We start from the raw sequence: 26,614 nt of genomic DNA on the forward strand, positions 1-26,614 counted from the left end.
GATCTGTATGCACAATGCTGTTAGTGCTGTGCTGCTCCCCCCTTCCATCCTAGGTACTGTTGATGAGGAATGGTGTGAAGTTGGCAGGTGGTCTGGAAACCAGAAGTAGCTTGAAATTAATATCCATATTTTTAAGAGCAATGGAAGGACAATTTAAACAAAAAGTTTCACTACTTTTATTGGTAATGTTAAGTGAAACTGAAACCTGAAATTCTTATTAACAGATGGGAATGCATTCTGGAGTCATTCTGGATTTCTATACCAGAATGCAGCCATTGGCTTGTTGTGTGACATTGGCCATGTCACTTCACCCCAACTGATCTCTATTCAGGACACCACATAAGTCCCATTGATTTCAAAGTTTAGCATGTGTTTAAGCACCTGCTTAAATTATTTCCTGAACTGGAGCTTGTATTTCTATTTGTAAAATGAGGATGATAATGCATGTCTTTGCATGTGAAGGTCTAACATTGTTTTATGAAGTATTATTATTTATTTTCTTTTTTTAAGTAACACTCATTGTTAACTCAAGTTAACATTTGATTGGAAACATTTTGATTGTAGCTTTTACTAGTTTTTTGCTTTTACAGACAACCAACAGACTCCCACTACCCTTGCCTCCTAAAAACTATTTTGTTATATTTTAGCCCAGAATTCTGAAAACAATTGTGACGGTGTTAGTCACAATATTGCAATGCATTGGATGCGTTGGCCACATTAGTCATATCATGTTGTATTGTATCTGATAATGTTCCATAATGTGACTTCCTGTGTGCCTGATTCAATGTATCATCCAGGGAATCTGAACATAAAAATCTTTTTCTATAAATGAGGATTTAAAAAAATCTTATTTTGAAAAATACAAAAGAGGCTTTATATTTTTTAATAGATTTTCAATTATTATTTGAGTGTACTGTTACCAGCAATAGTTTTTTTTTCTTCTTCCAGAGAAAAGGGCTGTAGGTAGCTAAGATCCAGCAAATTAACTTCATTGCCTCCACAGCTTTAAGTATTTAAGTGCTGTCATTCATTTAGATTTTGACAAATACAGTTTTGAGACATCATCTGATTTGGCTTCTTATTTTAAAATGTATTCACTTACTAGGAACAGCCAGGATTGAGTTTTCTGATCAGCTGGGATTCTTCAGAGATATTTTGCTAATAACTCATTTGCCTTGGGTTGGACAAATACTAGAATTCCACTCCCTGGGGAAAAAAGCCATCAGTTCCGCTTTTCATCACTGTATGACAACATTCCTATCTCCTCCAGAAAATGCTTTCCTTTTGGGTAGGACCTATTACTCAAGATGGCTGCAAGCACTAGTTTGGAAGTTCCATAGATATACATGACTTGTCAGTTGGCCAGCTGCATTCAGAAGTACCCAGAATGTACCCAGACTGTTTCTGCTAAACTCTAGGTGTTATTGTATCAGTGTATAACCACAACCAGTTATTGTTTTCACCTGTGGTTCTTCAGTGAATTCAATAGCATAGATAAACTATATTAACATTCACAAAATGCAGAGCAGTATTTTAAAATAGAGCTAGTGTTGGCAGCAGGCTTATTTATAAGTAATGCAATATTAAAATCCATATAAATCCTATGGTGAGTGGCTAGTAACAATCAATCCATTATATCATTGATTCATCTTGCATTTACCACTAGTGCCTTAATTGCCATTCCCACTGTAGCCTTTGTCTCTACATTAGTTATGAATGGGCAGCCTGCTCCCTTTCTCCCATTCATGTGTGTGCACGCTCACTGGAGTGGAGTTTTGGCTGATCCAAACCTCAGTCTCATGCAAGCCAACAATTTTAGGATTAGCAGCTCCCCAACTTCTTTTATGGGTAAGAGCCTGCTTAATTGAATGGGAGGCAGGCAACAATGAAGCACATAGATCTGACCATTAGTTCATCAAGCTAAGGGACAGGACAAAAAGCTTATACATTCTGGTGATTTGTTAGTTGCTTGAAAATATCGAGGAGCACTATACTATGTGAACAATATGTGTTGCTCGCTTCTTCGACCTAGTCCTCAATACATCTATTCTCAAATCTCTGCTTGTACCTTGTAACATCTCTGACATACAGAAAATAATGGATTGCTGCTGGGGGGGCATTCTAGGAAATAACCAGTCCCTCGGCCCCACCCCAGGACCTTATAGATTTTTTTATGGAAAATAGACGATGGCCAATCTATCCAATACCCGAAGAAGGGGCTGTCAGGGAACTGACGCTTCCCTCTAGCCAGTCTCCAAACAGGGAAGTGGAGGAAGAACCAAATTCTTCCCAGACTTCCCAGTCCCAGACCCCATCATCCCCATCAACTGCTTCGGGTGTAACAACCTCCACTCAAACTTCCCCATCCTCTTCGGAATCTTCCCCGGTGGAGGAAATTAAAACATATTTGAATTTCTCCCCAGAAATTCAACAGCAAGTCCTAACTAACCTGAAACGACACACAGCGGGATTATTAAAAAGCCTAAAATTAGAAGGAAACTCTGAAACTAACTCTACTCGGTGACTATCCAACCGAGTGGCCATAATAAAAATGCTGTTCGTTTCCCCTGAACTGGGCGTGACCACTCGTGCTGAAGTCCTCAAGGCCCAGAAAGAATTAAAGGGGGCAAGACAAAAAGAATGTGAAGCGATCAAAAATTTCCCCTTGTGTAAACTTCCCGGGGTAAATCGTCATGGCCATGGAACTATGGTAACTGTTCATGCTCCCTAGACCCCCGCTGACTTATTTCACTTAATTGACACATTCCCCAAAATTAGGGAAGATCCTGGCAAATTTCAAGAACAATTGGCACAAGTTTTCCGTTGTTATAATCCTTCTTGGGCAGAGTCCAAAAGTTTGTTGGTAGGTGATTTTGTAGCAGGAGGGGAGGGACTTACCGGAGGAGTGCTGTTGGTTCTTGTGGTTTAGAAAAATACCAGCGTGTTATGGAAGTTTAGTATTAATAGCAGGAGCACTGTTACACACGTGAACCAGATGGAGGGCATGAGCCATTTCCGCACCATGGCTGACTCTTTTATTTTTGCTGCGGGGTCAGTCATGGTGGTAGAGAGCCAGTGGGCACTAGGCTCTCCACTGGACTTTGGAGAAGCGTTATTATGGCCTTGTGTATGCTAAATTTGCACCCATGGCCCAAAACACGCAAAACATGGGTTCCCGGTATTTGGTGTCCCCCACAATAACTCTTAAACTCTAAAAAATAAAACGCCTCTATCCACCCTTGGTACTTCTTACCATAACTCCTCACTAAACACTCGGGTAGTTACCAAAGGTGTACCCCCCACCTTTGTCTGGAATATGAACCCCCCCAAAAAAATTACTTTATGTGTTAAAGTCAGTCAAACATTAAAAACCACCCCAGTGAAAACTACCCAAAATTGCCAGTATATATTAAATTATAAAAAAAAATAAAACCTTTAAGTTGTTTGGTTCCCCTGCAAACAAAACCTGGTGTAAAAACTTTCATTGCCATTCCTACTTAATCCAATTAAGAGGCACCACCATCCAGTTATTTAATAAATAAATAAATTCTTAGGCCAAATTCTTCCCTTTGCAGCAATAACACCAAGCTCCTGTTAAATAACCCCCCGGCTTCCACCCTATGGGCCAGTTTGGTATGCAAAAATACCTCCAATAATAAATCCGGTATTTAAAAGGGCACTTGTAAGGCACTTGCATAATAACAATGGACACACCCAGTGTGTCCCCCTATAGTTATGGCGAGATTTTCCAAAAAGCTCAACTGCCAATACTCCCCATTTAGACACCTAAATAAGATGGTGAGATTTTCAGAAGCGTTACACCAGCTTCAGCTTCCATTGTCCTCAATGACAGCTGAAAATCTGGCCACTTTATTTAAGTGCCTAAATGGAAGCTGAGCTGTTTGGAATATCTGGATCTTTACTTAGCAGAGATGCATCCCAAGAAATTTTTTTTTACCCAAATTAGAAGGTTAAAGTTGAGTCTTATTCAGGTAAATGAGCTCCTGAAGTTAATACTTCAGTGCTTGAAATTGCTGCAGCCAGCTGCAAGACGTGTAACAGTTCTTTTAAATCATCACCGCTGTCAGTTTGCAAATGCCATGGTGTAAAGTTTACAAGCTCTTTCTGTTAGAAAGTCAAGCACTAGAGCTACTCTACTTAAGGAACTGTCAGCACTCTGTTCCATTATCAGACTTCTCCTGTAGCATTAGAAGGATATTAATATCCTAGCTGTTTTGAATCATATTGCATTGAAATTGCTACACAGATTGTCAGCAGAGATGGAGTTTATATTTATTTTTTACAAAACAAAGTCCAAGCACTTTTGATCTAGTGCTTGATTTTAAAATATAAAATTCTCAGAGTTGCAGGTGCTTTCCTGCCTTCTAGATTAAAAATAGTTACAATATGTCAGATGACACACTGCAATCAGCTGGAAAATGAAATGTAGTCATAGATTTGGTGCTTGGAAATCATCCAGATATTCAGATTTGAAAACACTCTCAGTAGAAACCTTGAAAATGCATTGTGAACCTTGATAGGTGCAGTACTTCTTGTTTTTCATGGTAGCATATCCTGGATATTTCAGACTGCATCATGGAACATCTTGATGCTGCTATCATCTAAGATGATCTATTTATTCATTTGATGAACCTGGCTTTACCCGTAACATTATTATGTAATTACCAGCCCTGTATGACTATGTAAGACTGTGCTTTCTGTGTAATAAGCCTTGGCATATTTACTTTCACAGTGGTCAGGAATAAGTAGTAATGTTTTATTGAAATGACTGGAATGTTTGATTTCAATGGAACTTTGTATAACAGTACATAATACAGAGTGCTAGCATGCTAGTCATGCTGCTACCGAAAAAAACATCCATTGTAGGAGTACTTAGTAAAGGGCCTGGAAATAATAACAATTCTAGGCTGAGATAACAGGACGATCAGCGAGTTATCTTAAGTGCCTATACACAAATGCAAGAAGCCTGGGAAACAAGCAGGGAGAACTGGAAGTCCTGGCATAGTCAAGGAATTATGATATGACTGGAATAACAGAGACTTGGTGGTGCAGTATGAAACTGCAGAAAAACCTGAGAGTCTCTGGATTAAGTTTAGAAGTGTGAGCAACAAGGGGGATGTCGTGGTGGGAGTCTGCTATAGACCACCAGACCAGGGGGATGAAGTGGACGAGGCTTTCTTCCGGCAACTAACAGAAGTTACTAAATCACAGGTCCTGGTTCTCATGGGAGACTTCAATCACCCTGATATCTGCTGGGAGAGCAATACAGCGGTGCACAGACAATCCAGGAACTTTTTAGAAAGTGTAGGGGACGATTTCCTGGTGCAAGTGCTGGAGGAACCAACTAGGGTCAGAGCTCTTCTTGATCTGCTGCTTACAAACCAGGAAGAATTAGTAGGGAAGCAAAAGTGTATGGGAACCTGGGAGGCACTGACCATGAGATGGTCGAGTTCAGGATCCTGACACAAGGAAGAAAGGAGAGCAGCAGAATATGGACCCTGGACTTCAGAAAAGCAGACTTTGACTCCCTCGGGGAACTGATGGACAGGATCCCCTGGGAGAATAACATGAGGGGGAAAGGAGACCAGGAGAGCTGGCTGTATTTTAAAGAATCCTTATTGAGGTTGCAGGAACAGACCATCCCGATGTGTAGAAAGAATAGTAAATATGGCAGGCAACCAGCTTGGCTTAACAGTGAAATCCTTGCTGATCTTCAACACAAAAAAGAAGCTTTCAAGAAGTCGAAGATTGGACAGATTACCAGGGAGGAGTATAAAAATATTGCTCAGGCATGCAGGAGTGAAATCAGGAAGGCCAAATCATGCTTTGAGTTGCAGCTATCAAGAGTAACAAGAAGGGTTAAGAGTAACAAGAAGGGTTTCTTCAGGAATGTTAGCAACAAGAAGAAGGTCAAGGAAAGTGTGGGCCCCTTACTGAATGAGGGAGGCAACCTAGTGACAGAGGATGTGGAAAAAGCTAATGTACTCAATGCTTTTTTTTGCCTCTGTCTTCACAAACAAGTCAGCTCCCAGACTGCTGCACTGAGCAGCACAGCATGGGGAGGAGGTGACCAGGAGAAAGAAGTGGTTCAGGACTGTTTAGAAAAGCTGGACGAGCACAAGTCCATGGGGTTGGATGTGCTGCATCTGAGGGTGCAAAAGGAGTTGGTGGATGTGATTGCGGAGCCATTGGCCATTATCTTTGAAAACTCATGGTGATCACGGAAGGTCCCAGATGACTGGAAAAAGGCTAATGTAGTGCCCATCTTTAAAAAAGGGAAGGAGGAGGATCCAGGGTACTACAGGCCAGTCAGCCTCACCTCAGTCCCTGGAAAAATCATGGAGCAGGTCCTCAAGGAATCAATTCTGAAGCACTTAGAGGAGAGGAAAGTGATCAGGAACAGTCAGCATAGATTCACCAAGGGCAGGTCATGCCTGACTAACCTAATTGCCGTCTATGAGGAGATAACTGGGTCTGTGGATGAGGGGAAAGCAGTGGATATGTTATTCCTTGACTTTAGCAAAGGTTTTGATATGGTCTCCCACAGTATTCTTGCCAGCAAATTAAAGAAGTATGGGCTGGATGAATGGACTATAAGATGGATAGAAAGCTGGCTAGATCATCGGGCTCAATGGGTAGTGATCAATGGCTCCATGTCTAGTTGGCAGCCGGTATCAAGCGGTGGTGAAACACTGGAATGGGTTACCTAGGGAGGTGGTGGAATCTCCTTCCTTAGAGGTTTTTAAGGTCAGGCTTGACAAAGCCCTGGCTGGGATGATTTAATTGGGGATTGGTCCTGCTTGGTCCTGTTTTGGGCAGGGGGTTGGACTAGATGACCTCCTGAGATCCCTTCCAACCCTGATATTCTATGATTCTATGATAACAGAGAACAACCCACCTGTCCCTTCATCCTATTGCCATCTCCTGACTCACACCTGCACAGGCAGCCCCAAATCTATGTGGATGGACCATTTGTGCCCATGCAGAGTTTCATGGAATTGGACAATATGGAATAGTCCTAGGACTGTATATCCTATTGTCCGATCTGGTTTGCACAGACAAACTGTCTTCTGTATTAATGTCGCATTTGCTGATGGGAATGGAGAAAGACATTTTGTAAGGGATCAAATTTGTGAATTTTGGTAAAGATCTCAAGCTTCATGTGCAAATCTAAATTAAAAAACCTGTGGTTTTGCCTTTCCAGAAATTCACCTAGTGAGAATACTATACAGTTATAACAAAAAACTGCATAAAAGGACATTGGACTACAAGAATAATTGAGTTGCCGGTGCATCTTATGAGATAATAATCTTCTTTCAGCAGCTTGGGCAGGTGTCTCTCTACATGTTATTTTACTCAGTCCCAACAAAATGAATAGAGTACTGCTCCATTGATTTCAATGACATTTTATGTATTAAGAAGAATATGCAATAATATTACAAAGACACTGTCTACTAAAGAAAAAGAGAGTTATTTGTGTGTTACACATGACTCGGCAAAACCCAGATTTCAGAACTGGTTCAGACAGCAGCTCATTTGGGGATTGTTCCTGCTCCCATTAACAGGTCTTTAGTAAGACAGCTTGCTATACATTTGGGGTTAGGAATGTTTACTTCCCTTCAGTGGTTGATATGGAACAGAAACTGCAACTCTTCTGTGGTGAAAGGAGCCCTTTAATAATTAATTTTAAATAAGTAATTAATTTTTAATCGGTGTTTAAATTAATGTAATATTACATCATTTGAAATAATTTCTGGAGTCCTAGCTCAAACACATTAACCAATTAAAAACATGCTAAATTGAAATGGTTCACTCAAATTTAAAACACCACCATTCTCTTTCCATTCCATAATTATTCTTGGGAAAGGGAAGCAGCAAGGTTATTGCTGAGCAGAAGAGACACACCCTCTCTGCCTCTCCTTACTACAAAATCTCTCAATTTTGCCTCTATCCCCTATTTCCTTCCCTCCCATCCCTTGGTTGAGCTGAGGAGATTATTTCTCTTTCCCCGGACTCCCGCAGCCCGCATGCCCTCCCTTATCTGGTGGTCTGGCCTTTTCCCACAGCAGACCAGTGGAGAGTACTCTGCTCTTCATAAGAAATCCCTTTCCAAATCATAGAAACCTTTGAATCTAGAAAACTAGGCTGATGATCTCTTGATAGCAGCCTTTCTCATGAGCTTCCTTCCAGTTTCTGGCTGACCCAGAAATAACATGAAAACAGCTTTACTCCTGGTATTTTGGCCTTTCCATTAAATTAACCAAGAGTTAGTTCAGGTTCTGTTCATATTTTCATGTGAATACTTATTTTACCTGACCTGATCTGCCCTTCCCTAGTTAAATCACCTTGTATGTGATAACAGTGACATTTCATGGGACAAACTTTTAAAGTTATTTGGGTACCTAAATATGCAGATAGGGACTTCTGAAAATCTCACTATGTGCCCATCTGCCTCTTTAAGTTCCTAAGTACCATTACAGATCAGGCTCAAATACAAAAAGGAGACTGTATTTAAAACAGCAGGATCTAACTTAGAACAAGTAATAACTGACATTCTTTCCTTAACTCTTAAATATAACCGTTTGTATCTTCTCCTGTTTTTGCAGGTCAAATATTAAATATTACTACTCCATCTCCCTATTGCATATGCAACACTGCCAAAGATCTCACAGTGTAAATCAGGGGTCGGCAACCTTTCAGAAGAGCTGTGCCGAGTCTTCATTTATTCACTCTAATTTAAGGTTTCGCGTGCCAGTAACACATTTGAACTTTTTTAGAAGGTCTCTTTCTATAAGTCTATAATATATAACTCTCATAGTCTTAACACAAGTCTCACTATATTTGGTGGGTTTCTTAAAGCTACAGCTCCTGATTCATGTGATTACATGAGATTCTCAGCTTTCATTTCAAAACAATCAGAATATTTCCAGTCCTCGTGGTTTTGAAGAAAAGTTTGAAAATGTGATCCAAGTGCTATCCTAAAGGCTCAGAAGTCAAATAAAAAAGAACCCTAAATTTCTTTTAAAAAAACTCATGATTTTGTAAGCCACGTCTGATTCGTGATTTTTGAGCACTTAGTGTTGGTATAGGACATCTTCCGAGATCAGTGCATGGACTAAAAAGTATATGCTGCTGCTGAAATGCACAGTCACAGTGGGCAAGTTCAGGGCAAAATAGCAGCTTTAACTCTGAATGTCATTGTATTTGGCCTTTTACGTTTCATTCTGTCATTTGAACATAAGGAAAATGGGCCGTGGGTAGGTTTGGGGTTTTTTTTGGTCTGTTTGTTTAATAGTTTTAATAGTATAGAACTCAAAATAGCACAGGCCTGGTTTACTTTAGAATAACATTAAGGGGCTTATTCACAGAATTACAAGCCATAAGCGTGAGAAAATTGCATAATTTAAGAACATAATAACTGTAATCATTAGAACATCAAAGGTCACTAGGTCCATCAATACTGTTTCTTCATTTCCCTCACTTCCATTCCTCTGCATGAACAGTATGACTTTATCCATTCCATTTCCTCATTAAAGCATCTGCCCCCTCTCTCAAACATAAGTTAATGCATTGTTCCCTTTTCTTAATTGCATAACACAATCAGTTTACCTAAAGTTCTCCATTTTTAATACCAGTGTTGTAATGTATCAATCCTTGCTTCTGTGTTCACTTTGTTTTTAATCTGAAAATTTTTACAAGTATGGAGTTGCTCCTTGAGATCAAAATTGATTTTTTTAAACTTTCTCTAACAAATTATTGCTTAGTGAGCTATGAAGCCCTATCATAACAGAAAGAAGTGTAATTTTCTCTTTCTTTCTTCACAGCTCAACTATACTAAGCATGTCAAATAAATTTCTGTGTTTTATGTGCACGTGCACACACACACACACCCGCCTTACTCTTATACAGCTGAGGCCAGGGAGTGTCACTTGCCCAGGTTACACTTGATTCATGTCAACACGAAACGAGGCTAGTCTGAATGTGGGCTGTGGGTCTTTCATCTAATCCTTGGTGCAGGTTGCCATTTTCCTATGAAGAATCTTTCTCCATAACATGGTATTCCATTGTAATACCAAGCCATGTTCAGTTTCCTCTGAGTCAGCAGTGCCTCTAATACACACTGAGAGGTTATGCAAGTGAGGTATTGGATGCTCTCTCACAGAATTGCACCAGCATCTGAGAGCTTCTCCTCCTGTACTACATAGAATTCTGCAAAGTTTGCATACTTTCTAAGACCTAAGAGATCAGTGAAAATCTATGAAACTAGGTACTTATGGTCTTAGGCCTTCAAACTTAGGCCTTCATCACTTTAGTATTTGAGTATCATACCTGTGTTGTATGGAAGTATTATTACCTGAGTTGCCCCCAGGAAGTGTATTATACAGGAAGTTTGTGGCCAAGCCATGGATCGAACATGGATCTCCAGAGTCTCAAGTCAGCCTCACATCCTTCTTACCTAGAATTGGTTGTTGTCTGGAACCCAGACTGTCTATTAACTTGAAACATACTACTTTGTTTTTTCATTATTCTGAAAACCCATACCTTCTCAAAATAGTTTAACAGAGAATGTTATGAAAGCACCAACCAATCTTGATTGGCTGATGTAGTGATGTTGTTCCAGGACAATATCACCCTGTGAGTGGCATTTCTGCATCTGATGTCAAACTATGCACTTCTTCCAAGTTCCAAATGGACCTGAGTGGGTAAAGCTGGTGTTTGGGAGGAACTCACTAGGCACATTATTTTTCTGCAGACTCTAACTCTAATAATAATGATAATGCAATATCCATTGCTTTATACTATAAACCTTTTTCTGTTCAACTCACCACACTATTTGTCTTTTTTACTGCATCTGCACCTGAACATTTTACCTAAGGCTTTAGGGATTTTCTGAAAACTTTCTCACATATTCTAAATAGTCAACATCAGATCCCCTCTTTTAGTTCTTTGCTCCAAGATTCATTCCATATGCACAAACTGAATTTCTTTTTGTGAGTCCTAAGTTCTTCTGTATTTGGTTGCATTGTTCACTATGTGCAAGGCATCTTAATTTAGCATCATTTTACCATTTAGAAACACAAATATACAAGTTTGTCAGGGAGAAACAGTTTGTAGCTAGGATGTGTCTGTGCCTTGGAATCGCTGACTCCTTGGTGCCATAACCAGATGGGCATAAATTAGAGCAGTTCTCAAACGGTCTCATTCTCATGATCAGCACAGTCCTCGGCTGGCTCCAGGCCAGAGTATATGCATGCATGCGTGTGTGTAAATCTAGCATAAAGCTGCCTTTGCCTCACTCCCAATCTCTCCTGAGCTGCTCAGACTCACCCGGATCGGGAGCACAGTTAGTATATATTATTTGTATTGAGGAAGTGCCAAAAGGCCCCAACCAGGATCAGGGTGTTAGGTATTGGACAACCAGCTTGGAAGACACAGTCCTTGCCCTGAAGAACTTACAGTACAGTCTAATTTAAGACCAAATATAAAAAACATGAGTATGATAAACAATAGGGAAGAAGGGGAGAGAGGAGAAGGCAACGGTAATAAATTCATGCAGTTGCATAGTGTAATTATGTTCATAAGGCCAAGAGAGGGATTAGCAAGGAGGCGAGGTGGGAGGATGTTTTCCATATGCAGTTGATACCCAGCTGGATGTCTCTGTCTTATCCAATGCTCATTATGCTATTCTGTGCCTCAGTCAGTGTGTAGTTCAGACTGGGGCATACATGAGAATAAGCTGGCTAAAATGCAACCCAGGCAAGACTGAGGTCACAAGGCAGGTTGGAGAAAGCAGCTGGAGGAGGTAATATCAGCCCATTGACTAAATGCTATGTCTGCCATTAATTACTAGGGTTTGCAACTTAACAGTGATTTTAGATGCCCAACTGCAGTTTGACAATTACACTGTAACAGTAACCTAGTCCATTTTTTACCATTTGAATATGACTAGTAAGCTGCAATCTTTTCTTTTGACTGTAAACCTTGCCACTGTTAGCCAGGCATTTGTTACCTCAAAACTAGGCTATGCAATGTGCTCTGCATGGGGCTAGACCTTAAAACCATTCAGAGACTGAAGCTAGTGCAGAATGCTGCGGCTCACTCACTGAGAGAGGTATTTCTCTGGAAGCACATGATAACAGTGCTCTGGGATCTGCACTGGCTGACCATTGTTTTCCAGCTGGAGTTTAAGGTTTGGTTATGACCTATGAGCAGCTAAAGGGCCTGAGACCAGCCTCCGTGAAGGATCACCTCTCTTCTCTTGGCACACTGCCACAGCTACATAGGCACCTTTTCAATTACTTTAAATCTAAATAAAATTTAATGAATAACTATGCACAGAGGTGATTGGTTCCAAATCACTTACAAGTTTGTGTGTGTTGTTCAATATAAATAAATATAAGCTATCACAAGCTGCACTTCAGCCTACCTGTCATTAGTTGGCTAGGTTACAGAATAACGTCTTGAAGAAGGATTGAAAATAAGAGAGGGTAGAGGCTTTACGGTCTAGACCTGGGAATCACCGACATCACAAGGATGACACATAATCAGAAAGAAGAGATAAAGTAGAAAATGTACCTGAGGCACTATTCTTGCTATAAGCGAATTTGGGGGATTTGATGTAGATAAAGTGATGTGTGAGAGTGGTGCATGTCACAGATCAGTCTTGTTAATAATTGAATCTTCAGCAGCCATTGTCTGAATATTCAATCATTCTCCTCGTTTAAGTTATTATCTGCTGGAAAGTGAAGTGGATTGGACACACTGATGGCAAGATATTTGTCTTTTAACTACAGCCATAGTGAACTTCTCACCTTGATTGTGCATTCTGTCAGACAAGAACTGGAAGGCTCTCTTTCTGCTGCAAATACACTCCATGTGATGAAAAATCGAAGACCTTACACTGGAGTTTTTTGCACTGGAATAAATATGGTGATGTAACTAGTGAAAATAGCAAAGATTCCTGTGGCACCTTATAGACTAACAGACATATAGGAGCATGAGCTTTCATGGGTGAATACCCACTTCGACTCTTTGCTGCTTTTACAGATCCAGACTAACACAGCTACCCCTCTGATACTCTAGTGAAAATGTGCTGCATCCATATAAAAAGTGACTTCCGTGAGTGGAGTCTATTTTGGTGTCAAACCCTCATCCAAGGAGCTTTTTACCCCAGTGCAGTGTCTTTGTTAGGGGTTTGAAGGGGTATAGCTACATCAGTGTAGCTATGAAGGTGTCAAAATCTCCAGTGTAAAGAAGGCCTTCAAAGACCCTGCTTTCTGCCACAAAGGAAGCAGATTCCTTTTGAAAGGTATGGTGGTGTTAATTGGTTTATATCCAACTGATGCGTGTATTCACTTTAAAAGGATAACCTCCTTACATAAATTTAAAGAGGTTGTTTGAAATAGGAGAACACTATTTGAAATGCATCTTTGCAAATTAGGAGGAAATTGAAAAGGGTTAATGTATTTGATCAAATACATTGTGTCCTAGAAATATAATTGAAAAATGTTGTCTGTTTGAACTGTCAGATGAGGTGATCCTCAATAAGCAACATGCTAATGAAGACTTTTAACTCCTAGTCTGATAAAGCCATCAGAGATGCTTAAACAGAAGATCTTCAGTTACACATAGAGTTGATAGCTATGAATCAGATTGTGAACCCATTACTTGTACTGGTGAGCAATTACTCATTTAAGGAGTTCTAGTGAAGTCCTAACATTAGTAAAGGGTTCACATATCTAGCACTGTGGAGGTACACCTTTCTGAAACATTGGCTATGGCAAAGGAAGAAGCAGATACAATGCTTTTGGAGTGAGGGAGAGAAGCCAACCTTAATATACAATTGGTCCTCAAAGGCCAGGTCATAACTAATGATGCTTATCAGCTCGTTGAAAAATCCAATTTTATTTCTGTGAAAAAATTCAGATGAAGCAAATTCATTCAAAATGTTTTCTGGAAAATATAATTTTTATGAAAAAATTCAAAACAAAATACAAATGTGTGTTTCATATTGAAGTGACATTTTTGCTTCCTTCAAGTGCTCAAAAACACAAATGAAATAAAAATGTCAATTTGAATACAAAATATTTGTTTTCATTTTGAATTGACGTTTTGTTTCACAATTAAACAATGTTCGTTTTTACAAAATTCTTCATTCAAAAATCAAAACAATTGAAATATTTTAATGAAACTGAATTTTTCAATAAAAAATTGTTGAATTTTTTATCAGCTTTAATGCTTATCACAGCGGTTTTAGCCTACTGTAATTATTATACTCAGTTTTATTTTATTTTCTGTGATTATTCTCTTCATTTTCAATCTCATGCCAAATCTATTTATCTTTATTCAGGATAACTAGAGTTAGTAACAGAAAATATTTGTTTGGAGATGATGAATATTCTCAGATGCTCATGAGGGAAGGAAGCTGAGATCTGACATTCAGGAAGGTGGAAGCAGAGCAGAAGAAATCTGAGCAGACAAGCAAAGTAAATGGACTGCAAAACCCCTCCCCAAAAGTTGGTGGGCATGTAGAAAACAAAAAGACCTGCAAGTTGTGGTTACATTCCCCATTCCATCGAAGAAATCAGAATTTTTCAAATGCTAGACCTTTAGCAAGAAGTCATATTCAAAACAAGCTCAATTGTAAAGATTGCATTCTGAACATAAACCACTTAACTACAGTTGAACAGGAAACTGTTTCCCCGTCCTATGAGAATTTTCAAGATTTCAAAACTTTTCCTGGACAAATTGGGACAAAACTGCAAAATCTTGAAACATTTCACAAAATGATAATCCAAAAAAAAAAATTGGATTGGATTGGATCACTCAAAATATTTTGTTTCAATAACTTCAAAATATTTAATTTCAATGTTGGCCTTTTAAAATTCTTTTAACTTTATTTTATGGTAAATTAATGAAAATTTCAAAACAAAAATAATAGTGTGTAACTGGAAAACTACTTTGTTTTGACTATTTTAAACCAAATGGGGAGATTCATCTGAATAACCCTTTCCTGCAAACAGTTTTGATTTTTGAGAAATCGACACTTTCGGTTTAAAAATGTTATGTTGGAAAATTCCAGTTCAGCTCTACACTTAATCTCCCTCTGGCACAATTTACCGTTCTGTAAAGACACAAGTGTTACAAAGTTTAATTAATGTTTGTAAAGCACTTTAAGAGCCTTTGATAAAATGTTCTTATACAACAGCAAAATATATTTTTCTGTTGTGTAGTAACATGAACTTTGCAGGTTCATGAGTGTATCAGAGGCACGTATTGTAGAAAGAACAGGAGTACTTGTGGCACCTTAAAGACTAACAAATTTATTATAGCATGAGCTTTCATGAGCTGCAGCTCACTTCTTCGGATGCACAGAATGGAACACACAGACGGGATATTTATACATACAGAGAACATGAAAAGGTGGAAGTATGCATACCAACAGGCAGAGTCTAATCAATTGAGATGAGCTATCGTCAGCAGGAGGAAAAAAAACTTTTTGAAGTGATAATTAAGATGGCCCATAGAAGGTGTGAGGAGAACTTAACATAGGGAAATAGATTCAATTGGTGTAATGACCCAACCATTCCCAGTCTTTGTTTAAGCCACAGTTAATAGTATCTAGTTTGCATATTAATTCAAGTTCAGCAGTTTCTCTTTGGAGTCTGTTTTTGAAGTTTTTTTGTTGCAAAATTGCCACCTTCAAGTCTGTCACTGAGTGGTTAGAGAGGTTGAAGTGTTCTCCCACTGGTTTTTGAATGTTATGATTCCTGATGTCAGATTTGTGTCCATTTATTCTTTTGCGTAGAGACTGTCCGGTTTGGCCAATGTACATGGCAGAGGGGCATTGCTGGCACATGATGGCATATATCACGTTGGTAGATGTGCAGGTGTACGAGCCCCTGATGGCGTGTCTGATGTGATTAGGTCCTATGATGGTGTCACTTGAATGGATATGTGGACAGAGCTGGCATCGGGCTTTGTTGCAAGGATAGGTTCCTGGGTTAGTGTTTATGTTGTATGGTGTGCGGTTGCTGGTGAGTATTTGCTTCAGGTTGGGAGGCTGTCTATAAGCGAGGACTGGCCTGTCTCCCAAGATCTGTGAGAGTGAGGGATCATCTTTAAGGATAGGTTGTAAATCTTTGATGATGCGCTGGAGAGGTTTTAGTTGGGGGCTGTAGGTGATGGCTAGTGGTGTTCTGTTATTTTCTTTTTTAGGCCTGTCCTGTAGTAGGTGGCTTCTGGGTACTCTTCTGGCTCTGTCAATCTGTTTTTTCACTTCAGCAGGTGGGTATTGTAGGTTTAAGAATGCTTGATAGAGATCTTGTAGGTGTTTATCTCTGTCTGAGGGATTGGAGCAAATACGGTTGTATCTTAGAGCTTGGCTGTAGACAATGGATCGTGTGGTGTGTCCGGGATGGAAGCTGGAGGCATGTAAGTAAGTATAGCGGTCAGTGGGTTTCCGGTATAGGGTGGTATTTATGTGACCATCGTTTATTAGCACAGTAGTGTCTAGGAAATGGACCGCTTGTGTGGATTGGTCTAGGCTGAGGTTGATGGTGGGATGGAAATTGTTAAAATCACGGTGGAATTCCTCGAGGGCTTCTTTTCCATGAGTCCAGATGATGAAGATGTCATCAATGTAGCACAAGTAGAGTAGGGGCGTTAGGGAACAAGAGTTAAGGAAGCGTTGTTCTAAGTCAGCCATAAAGATGTTGGCATACTGAGGGGCCATGCGGGTACCCATAGCAGTGCCACTGACTTGAAGATATATATTGTCCCCAAATGTGAAATAGTTGTGGGTGAGGACAAAATCACAAAGTTCAGCCACCAGGTTAGCCGTGATATTATCGGGGATACTGTTCCTGATGGCTTGTAGTCCATCTTTGTGTGGAATGTTAGTGTAGAGGGCTTCCACATCCATAGTGGCCAGAATGGTGTTTTCTGGAAGATCACTGATGGATTGTAGTTTCCTCAGGAAGTCAGTGGTGTCTCGAAGGTAGCTGGGAGTGCTGGTAGCATAGGGCCTGAGGAGAGAGTCCACATAGCCAGACAGTCCTTCAGTGAGAGTTCCAATGCCCGAGATGATGGGGCATCCAGGATTTCCAGGTTTATGGATCTTGGGTAGCAAATAGAATACACCTGGTCGGGGTTCCAGGCATGTGTCTGTATAGATCTGTTCCTGTGCTTTCTCAGGGAGTTTTTTGAGCAGATGGTGTAGTTTCTTTTGGTAATCATCAGTGGGATCAGAGGGTAATGGCTACCTTCGAGACACCACTGACTTCCTGTGGGTTAGTATGTAGTTCAGAGGTGTGTTGGAAGTATTCTTTGAGTCGGAGACGGCGAAAGTAGGATTCTAGGTCACCGCAAAACTGTATCATATTCGTGGATCTGGAAGGACAAAAGGAGAGTCCCCGAGATAGGACAGATTCTTCTGCTGGGCTAAGAGAATAGCTGGAAAGATTAACAATATTGTTGGGTGGGTTAAGGGAGCTACTGTTGTGGCTCCTTGTGCCATGTAGCAGTTTAGACAGTTTAGTGTCCTTTTTCTTTTGTAGAGAAGCAAAGTTTTTGTTGTGGCCAGAATGGTGTTTTCTGGAAGATCACTGATGGATTGTAGTTTCCTCAGGAAGTCAGTGGTGTCTCGAAGGTAGCTGGGAGTGCTGGTAGCATAGGGCCTGAGGAGAGAGTCCACATAGCCAGACAATCCTGCTGTTAAAGTACCAATGCTTGAGATGATGGGGCATCCAGGATTTCCAGGTTTATGGATCTTGGGTAGCAAATAGATCTTAATTATCACTTAAATAGATCTCAATTATCACTTCAAAAAGTTTTTTTTCCTCCTGCTGACGATAGCTCATCTCAATTGATTAGACTCTGCCTGTTGGTATGCATACTTCCACCTTTTCATGTTCTCTGTATGTATAAATATCCCCTGTCTGTGTGTTCCATTCTATGCATCCGAAGAAGTGAGCTGCAGCTCACGAAAGCTCATGCTATAATAAATTTGTTAGTCTTTAAGGTGCCACAAGTACTCCTGTTCTTTTTGCGGATACAGACTAACACGGCTGCTACTCTGAAACGTATTGTAGAGAGCATCTAAATTTCCCTTTATTGCATTTGTTGTTTTCAAAATGTAGTAGAGAGAAGAAGGAAATAGGGCCAAGCAGAGAGGATATCTGAAACATTAAAATAGCCATTTTATTTTGGCTTATTGAAAAGAAATATATTCTGGGGGCAATGAATGAGAGGCATTTTCAGACCCAAAACAGCAAGTATATGTTTTCATAGGAACATAGGCCCTATATGACTAGAAGGGACCTCTTGGATCTTGTTTAATACTCTGCTATCACAGCAAAGAGTCCTGTGGCACCTTATAGACTAACAGAAGTATTGGAGCATGAGCTTTCGTGGGTGAATACCCACTTTGTCAGATGCATGTAGTGGAAATTTCCAGAGGCAGGTATATATATGCAAGCAAGAATCAGGCTGGATATAACGAGGTTAGTTCAATCAGGGAGGATGAGGTCCTCTTCTAGCAGTTGAGGTGTGAACACCAAGGGAGAAGAAACTGTCTTTACTGGAATTTGGGCTTAAATTTATTCATTCATTTCATTGCTTTGTCTTTTTCATAAAATGTCTGAAAGGCTGAGAAAGGAAGAGAGAGGAGTAAAGCCATGGACATAGCTTGAGGAATGAATGTTCATGTCTCAAATAAATAACACTGTCATATTTTGAACTTTTCTGGGTTTTTTTAGCCCAATAATAGTATAGCATTTTAAAATGCTTAATTGATTTGTGTCCTATAGTACTAATTGAGGTTGCTGTACTGTACGTTATTTAGATTTGTGACTATCAAGCAGGGAAAGTGAGTTTGTTCCTTAAGTAATTCTTTCTCCCATATTCCTCCAACTCTGGTAGATCCATCATCCAAACCTATTATTTACTCCATGATGACAACAAAGGCATATGGAGTCTGAGGGCCCAATCTAATTTAAATAAAATAAAACAGAGTTGACTGCAGTCACCTTTATCTCTGTGCTGACAGTGCAACCCATGAAAACTACTGGCTCTAGCATGTCTCTCTCCATCTCGACGAAGCTGCTCCAATCAAGCTGAAGCACTGCATGCAGAAACCTACAATGTATAGGTCCCATAAAGATAAATCATGAAAAGTTATACTTGAGCTATCAGAGTTACTCTCTATGTCTAATGATAGAAAACAGATTCCTTGTAGTAATATTAGTATTGTTAAGGTTTCCCTTTGTTTGAAAAGCGTCAGTGATTATTCATTATTTCATCTGAGGAATGTTCAACACATGGAGCCAACCTTTAAGCAGTGAGTAAACTGTTGTCTGCCTTCCTTCTATCCTATATATTTAGATAAATTTCTTGTGTGGCATGAGAAGAATTAAGTGTACAATTTCTAGCCAACAGAAGTAGCAAAAATTACCTTTACACACTGCACTGAAAGTGTACAGCTAATCTGCAATGCAGTGTGTTGGTACCTCAAACGATTTATGAAAAAAACTAAGTCTGTGACAATCTCTTCATTCTCCTTTAATTATAATTCTACCTTCAAAAAGTGAAGCAACTTTTAGAATTAACACCTTTCTTTCATATGTCCATGGCAATTATTCTTATCCAGTTTGTGCTGATTCTGGTCACATACTCCACCATTTGATTACCTTTGATGGGTTACTTTGTAAAATATACTACACAACAGCTGACATGACACAGTAGTAAATCATAACTTTATGATAACCATTCACAACTCAAAGAGCTCTCCTAAACTGCAGAGAAAAACTTGTGAAAATGTCTGCTAGAGCCTTGTCAATGTCCATGCCTTTTTCTCTGCTCATCACTGAGAAATCTTGTAGGATTTGGTTTGCAGCCTTTACATTTTGAACAGTCTTTAACCTTATTTATAACTGTTCAGGTACTCTACTTTCTGCTTATCTCATAATTCCCCATTTCCAGGTCTCAATCACAGATGGATTTGTTGTTGTTTTATCCTCTCTCTTATTCTCCATTATCATTTTTTCATGAATTAACCATTTCATCATTTTTCTCATGAATAAATATTTGTAAAAAGTTCAGCTGTTCTGTTATGTTTCATGTGCATGATTATTAACCTCTTTTGTTAAGCTTGTTTTACATATTATTTGATATATAAAATATGTCCTTATACTTTTCATGTTGTGCAATACATCACTATGATTTGAAAGGGCATTCTGCTTATTGACATTTGTGTCCCCAATAATCAAATTTTATAAAATATATACTTATAAATGTTTTTGTGGTGTATGTGTTATATAAACACATTGTGTATATACACATAAATATATTTTATTTGTATATATATGTGTGTATATACACACACACACACACACACACACACCTCCCTCCCTCAAAAAACCATTTCAATTACATTAGTCATATATACAGAATTTACAGACATGGTTTCACTTGTATGTAATACTGTATATAAAAGGCCAGTTCTTCTGTTGATCTCAAGCCAGTCTTCAGTTTTACATGCCCACCTTTTCCTTGTGATTGCACCACTAAATGTAAATCACTCATGCAAAGCAGGCTGCTGGGCACAAATACCTGTTTCCACATGCAAAATGGATGCCTGTTCACTTTTGCAAGCTTGCGAAATATGAGACCAGGACTCAATTTAGACTCTGAATTTAGCTCCCAAAGTGTACTCTGGTTTACTTTTAACTATTTCTGAGTGTATCTTTTACTAAACCTTCTTGCTCAGTTTCAAATATAGATAGAATCCCTTGTATGTGTGTATCTCCCTCTCTCAGCTGCACAAACTGAGCAGTCAGCAGTGCCACCATTAGTCAAAGTCAGAGAAGCTTGCTCATGCTAGTATTTCTGTCACAGCTGTTACTTTGGGTCGCAACACACTGATATGACTAAATGCCTTTCTTGGAAATGCTTTTTAGCTGTGCAAGGCTTACTACTTTTTTCCTTCTCAGAAACAGCCTTATAAGTCTGCTGGTGAAAAGGAAAGAATAAGATAAATATACAATAAATATCAAACTTGTTAGTACTCTCCTATGCAATCCTACAATAAAGATCTGTTAACTATGCTCTACAAATACAGTATATGTTAGTTTTATATTATAAACATGTTTATAATATTTATTGTAACCCTTAAAACTTTACAGTTTTGCTTTAGATGGTGATTACATACAAAAAAAACCCCAAAATGATAGTAAAAGAATGTTAAGGTTGCAAAATCAAACAGTCGAAAGTTAGGAAAGGCTGGAATTAAGGTTGCCTTTGCAACAGGAAACATTAATTCTGTCCTCTTGGGCATATGAATTATGATACAATTTTTAATTTTTCACAAGACCGCTGCCTTATTTAGTGTGCAGGAAGAATTGTGTTTACCAAATGGGTAGCTATAAAATATTTATTTTTATCTTAATTATTCAGTATGCAACCCCAGGTCTTATTTACTGCACATGACTTGAACTCTGCACTGAATCGAGTATTATTAATTTCCTCATAGGCTTTTCTATGAAGCTCATCACCAAAGTATCTGACTGGTTCACAAATATTACTGTATTTATCTCTACAACACCTTTGTGAAGTAAAATGGTATTATTATCCCATTGAGAGACTAAGGCCAGAATTTTCAAGTGTGTGCTAATTTTGGGTGTCCAATTTGAGATTCTAATTTCAACTTGAGGTACCTAAAGCTTGATTTTTCTGAGTACTTTGTTTTTCTATAGCACTATATATATTTAAGCACAGATGCCACTCAATTCAGCTACAGTTGTGAGCATTCCGTATGTTTGCAAATCAGGTCTCAGGTATCTCAAAATGGGCACCTAGAAAATGACAGAACACATAGTGCCCACCTGTGAAAAATGTGCTGTAAGTCACCACATACAAATTCTGTATCACATATGAACTCGAGGGCAGAAGCAATGAAAGAATTCAGTTCTCCCGGCTGAGACCATCCTTTCTCATCCTACAATCCCATGTCATTCACTACACACCTTTCAGCTTCTGCATCAAATGAGATAGGGTCCTACAGACAGCAGCCTCCTGTCCAACATACTGGTACCTACTGCCCATCTACTACCGACATACTCTGATCATTGTCCATCCTGTGCACTGAATAAAGGCAGGGGTCTTTGGGGGGGAAAAATTATGTGACCATGTAATGTAATCATGTACAGAAACAATAGGGGCAAATTAAGGTTACACAGGAAGCCTTGATTCTGGCATGCCTAACTTTTGAGTGCTTGGCTTTTCAACCTTAATATTCTTTTAATGTAGGGGTTTTTTACACTATAATCTCCTACATGTTTAAAAAAGCAAACTGAAAAAACATAAATTCCATCATGTGAATCAGATTGATCTCACATGGGTCATCAGCAGGGTTGGAACTTTTAGATCCACAGCACAGACGTGTACCACTTAAATTAACAGGAGAACTGGTAGCAGTGGTAGTTTATCTTATACAGTGGAATGAAACACACATTTTGCCAATGAGTTTCAGATCTATTTGCTGACAGCAGAGGAATTTTGGAACTCAAGATCCTTGAGTTCTGTTCCAGGTTCTGGAGTGGAGTCTGCTCTACTTGTTACAGATCAATCTGCCATTTCTCCTGCAGCCTGCTCTCTTCCGTTCCTGTCCTTCCAGTTCTGCTTGAATTCCACCACCCCCCGCCCCCACACTCCAGCCTGCCTCTGTCCATCCCAGCATGTCTTGTCATCCTCCTCTCTTTTCATACCTCTGCATTCAGGCAAGTCAGAATGTTTCCTCCTTCTCCATGCTGTCTGGGTACCAGCAGCGGGAATCTTCAACAGAGACGGTATTCCTGCTCTCAGTTCTGTGCCTGGCACCACAGCACCCTCCCCCCCACTTCCGCCCCAGTATCTAGGAGGAACAATTGCAGGAAGAGTGCTGCTCAGCCCCTGAATACTATACAGCAATGCTCAGTTACTTGGAGGGGAAAAATCTGTGGGCAGTCCAGTGGGCATGTAGTAGCTGTAAGGGGGGAAGAGTTTTGGCTAAGGACAGGTCAGAAGCTTACTTTCACACAAAATGCCATGGAATCTTAATGTAAATAGAGGGGATCTCAAGTTTTCAGGTTTTGCACACTGGAAAGATGAATGGCAAGTCAACTCTTCTACCAGAGTTTGAGTGCAAACTTTTTTTTTATGATTTTTTTTTGCTGTATAGCAGAATTATTGAGAATAAATAATCATTGTTTGTATATGATACATTTTGAAACTTTTGTTTATGATAAATGGTGTTATTTTTCTTTTCTCATATCTGACACAATATAATACAATAATACTAAGCATGACTCATACATTCCAATGATTCAGCAAGCCTGGAAAATCAAAAAGTAGATCAATGCAGTTGGAAAGTTTTAAAAAAGAAAGAGATCTCGGGGATGTTTAACTTGGTTTTGTGCAGGGTAATGTAATATGTTTTAAACTATTAGGGACTTTGTCTACATATACAAAAGATACACATGGGTTGACCAGAAATATTATACAAATACTGTATTTATTGACGTCAAAGTCAAAACTCTCCTGTTGTCTTCAATAGGCGCAGGATAGGACCTTACTTGTAATGTTTTGTACAAACCAAGCAATAGAAACGGAGATACTAGAATTATTCAGAATCCAGTCAACATAACAGTGAGAGAAAATGAAAATTTGCAATAATGACAGCAAAATTGGGGATAAACAAAAGACCTCTAATCTTGCCACAAAAATTCAGATTTTGTGGAGTACATATAGCAGAAAATGGCTACTTTTTAGGCAGCCAGCCTATTACCTGTCACAACATGAGACATTTTCACCTTCCCCATATTAGTTCCTGTCAAACTATTTTCAAATTTCAGCTACAGGAATTTCAGTCAGTTTTGGAAAGTGGATGTTCCAGGGCACAGCAGACTTCTTAAAAGAGTCATAAAATAACAAGGTATAGCCGTATTAAAGGGGACCGGACAAAAAGAGATATCCTTGAAGATCTAGCCTTGTAACTCTTAATTTAAACATCATACATAACTGAATTCATATCCAAAACCCTTGATCCTTTGCTTGGCTATCAGCACTTTCTGTAACAAGTATCCATACCAATATGTCATCCACAATTAAATATGTATTATTCAATGCAAATCTGAAACATGAGAAGCTGTCTGGTATAACCCATATGACTGCTTCCTTTTATTACCTTCTTTAATTAACTTCTAATCTTTATTAGGCTAAGTTACTGTGTATGGATCATGATAAATATTTTAGTGATAGATAATTGGTCTACGAAGCATGTGTAGTTCTATAATGTAATGGATTAATGCTTTAATGGTTTCTTTCTTTTCATTTTTAACAAGTATGGACCGAGTTCTGCTTTTGGATGAAGATTTCTCTTTGATGACAAGGGTCTCTAGTGTCTTATTTTATGACCATTTAAAACACATAACCTTTATCTTTGTTTGGCTTCTGATTACTGACTGCTGAATCTTCAAAGGTTTGGTTCAAATACACACTCGATAGCTAATTATTTGAACTATCAGTATCTTTGTATCTGTAAAATTGTTTTGGAAACATCTTGGTGTTGTGTTTTTTGGGTGAGCTGTCAGGTGCTTCTTGCTTCTATCTGGGCTGCAAATGCCATAAGAATAGGGTTTTTTGTTCTGTTTCAGCACTTCCACTCCCTATCCCAGCCATGATCAAAATGTGTGAAAGCACTGCATAGAGAAAAAAAAAAAGTTGAGTGTGTATTTTCGAACTTCGAAAAACATTTGGTTTGTATTTTGGCCAAAGGTTCAAATCAGTTTTTATTTTAATTGTGTCACTGCCTGCATTTCTGTGCTAAAGCATCAACTGTGGGTCATTATTGCCCTCTGTTGTATTAATTTAAATTAAATAAATAGGCTAAAGGTGATTTCATTATCCAGTCACTATCCAACATTAAACAGTGTTAAACAAGGTCTGGAGCTTGGAAAACAGAGACCTCAGCTTGCTTTGCATCATGCCAAACACACCATTTAACAATCCTTTTAACCTTTTATTAACGATATGGAAAAGAAGGAAAAACAGGTGACATGTAAAGTATTAAATAAGGCTATGTCTACACTGCACTTCTGTCATTAAAACTTTTGTCAGTGTGAAAAAACACCCCACTGGACAGCGTTTTGTCGGTGAGAGATGCTCTCCTGCCGACAAAGCTACCACGCCTCGTAGGGGGTGATTTTATTTTGCCAGCAGGAGAGCTCTTTGCTATTTCCTTGTGCCTCTTGTCTTGTACTTAGGTTGTAAGCTCTTCTGGGTAGTACCTTTTTGTTATATTATACTATATAGTATCTAACATAATGAGGTCCTGGTCCATGATAATCTAGACGTTACCACATGCAAATATATAATAATAATTAATGAATTCTCATATACGCACCACTTTTGATCATCATCATCAAAGGTAGTTTTGTTTTAAAAGGGTTGTAGTCCTTACTAACCCTTTTCTACTTTATATGATAGTGAAGTTAGAATGTTGAAGCTGTGATATCACAATCCTTTCTTGACAGCAGATCAAAATGGCACAAACATATAACTTCATTGCTTGAATCACACTGAGGTTAAGAGAAAGAACTTCCCACATCAAAATAAACATATTCACTAGCTACCGAGAGTCATATAGACAGTTACTGTCAAAGTAAACTGTATTTTCATACATTCTGTTTTTCACAATCTTGCTTTAAATCGTATAAGTTACCATGACTGTGTAGGTGCTGGTAGAGAATCAAGGTTCTTTGTGTGGTATTCTTATCTTGAATCACTTGCTGTCCTTTGCAAAACACGTGTCATTTACTATATGTTTATTTTTTAGGGTTTGTCCTTGAACTGTCCATAGAGTGTTTAATTTAAAGGCAAGTAACCATCTAGCAGTACACCGAAGGACTCAGGGCTAACAGCATCTTTGTACATAGGCACTGTAACCCCTTCCAACTGCCTTCTTATGACCTTTGGTACGTCTTGAATAGTTAACCCCATCTGCTTTCCCTCCCTCCTTCTAAAAGTAGAGATTGTCATCTCTCAGACATTGTCAGCACTTCTTCACTAGTGTTATCAATTTAAATCTAAATTATAGACGCATTTAAAAACAATCCTGTTTGTTTCGGATACAGAGAAAAGAAATGCACAAAATAAAGCGGGGGTGGGGAGCGAAGGGGCTATGAAAAGCCTCCATAGTAAAAGTTGCTGTAGCCAAGTTGGTCCCAGAATATTAGGCCTGGTCTACACTAGGGGGGGGTTCGATCTAAGGTACGCAACTTCAGCTACAGTCGAAGTACCTTAGTTCGAATTACTTACCCGTCCTCACGGCGCGGGATCGACGTCCGTGGCTCCCCCGTCAACTCCGCCACCGCCGTTCGCAGTGGTGGAGTTCCGGAGTCGACGGGAGCGCATTCGGAGTTCGATATATCGTGTCTAGATGAGACGCGATATATCGAACTCCGAGAAATCGATTGCTACCCGCCGATATGGCGGGTAGTGAAGACGTACCCTTAGAGAGACAAAGTAGGAGAGGTAATATTTTTTTATTGGACCAACT

At 39.1% G+C, this 26,614-nt stretch overlaps 1 protein-coding gene and 1 long non-coding RNA gene across 2 annotated transcripts in view; both read right to left on the reverse strand.

The window, feature by feature from the left end:
* The window catches only part of LOC123343645, a 42,819-nt gene extending 17,289 nt beyond the window's left edge, over positions 1-25,530 (reverse strand). The window contains exon 1 of the long non-coding RNA XR_006572301.1: positions 25,460-25,530. This is a non-coding gene — a long non-coding RNA (uncharacterized LOC123343645). The remainder of the gene's footprint in view (positions 1-25,459) is intronic.
* Positions 1-26,614, reverse strand: part of SHISA9 (shisa family member 9) — a 240,996-nt gene that overhangs the window by 84,771 nt on the left and 129,611 nt on the right. The window lies entirely within an intron of this gene.

This window comes from Mauremys mutica, chromosome 11, assembly GCF_020497125.1.
Source record: "Mauremys mutica isolate MM-2020 ecotype Southern chromosome 11, ASM2049712v1, whole genome shotgun sequence".
Lineage (NCBI taxonomy): Eukaryota > Metazoa > Chordata > Testudines > Geoemydidae > Mauremys > Mauremys mutica.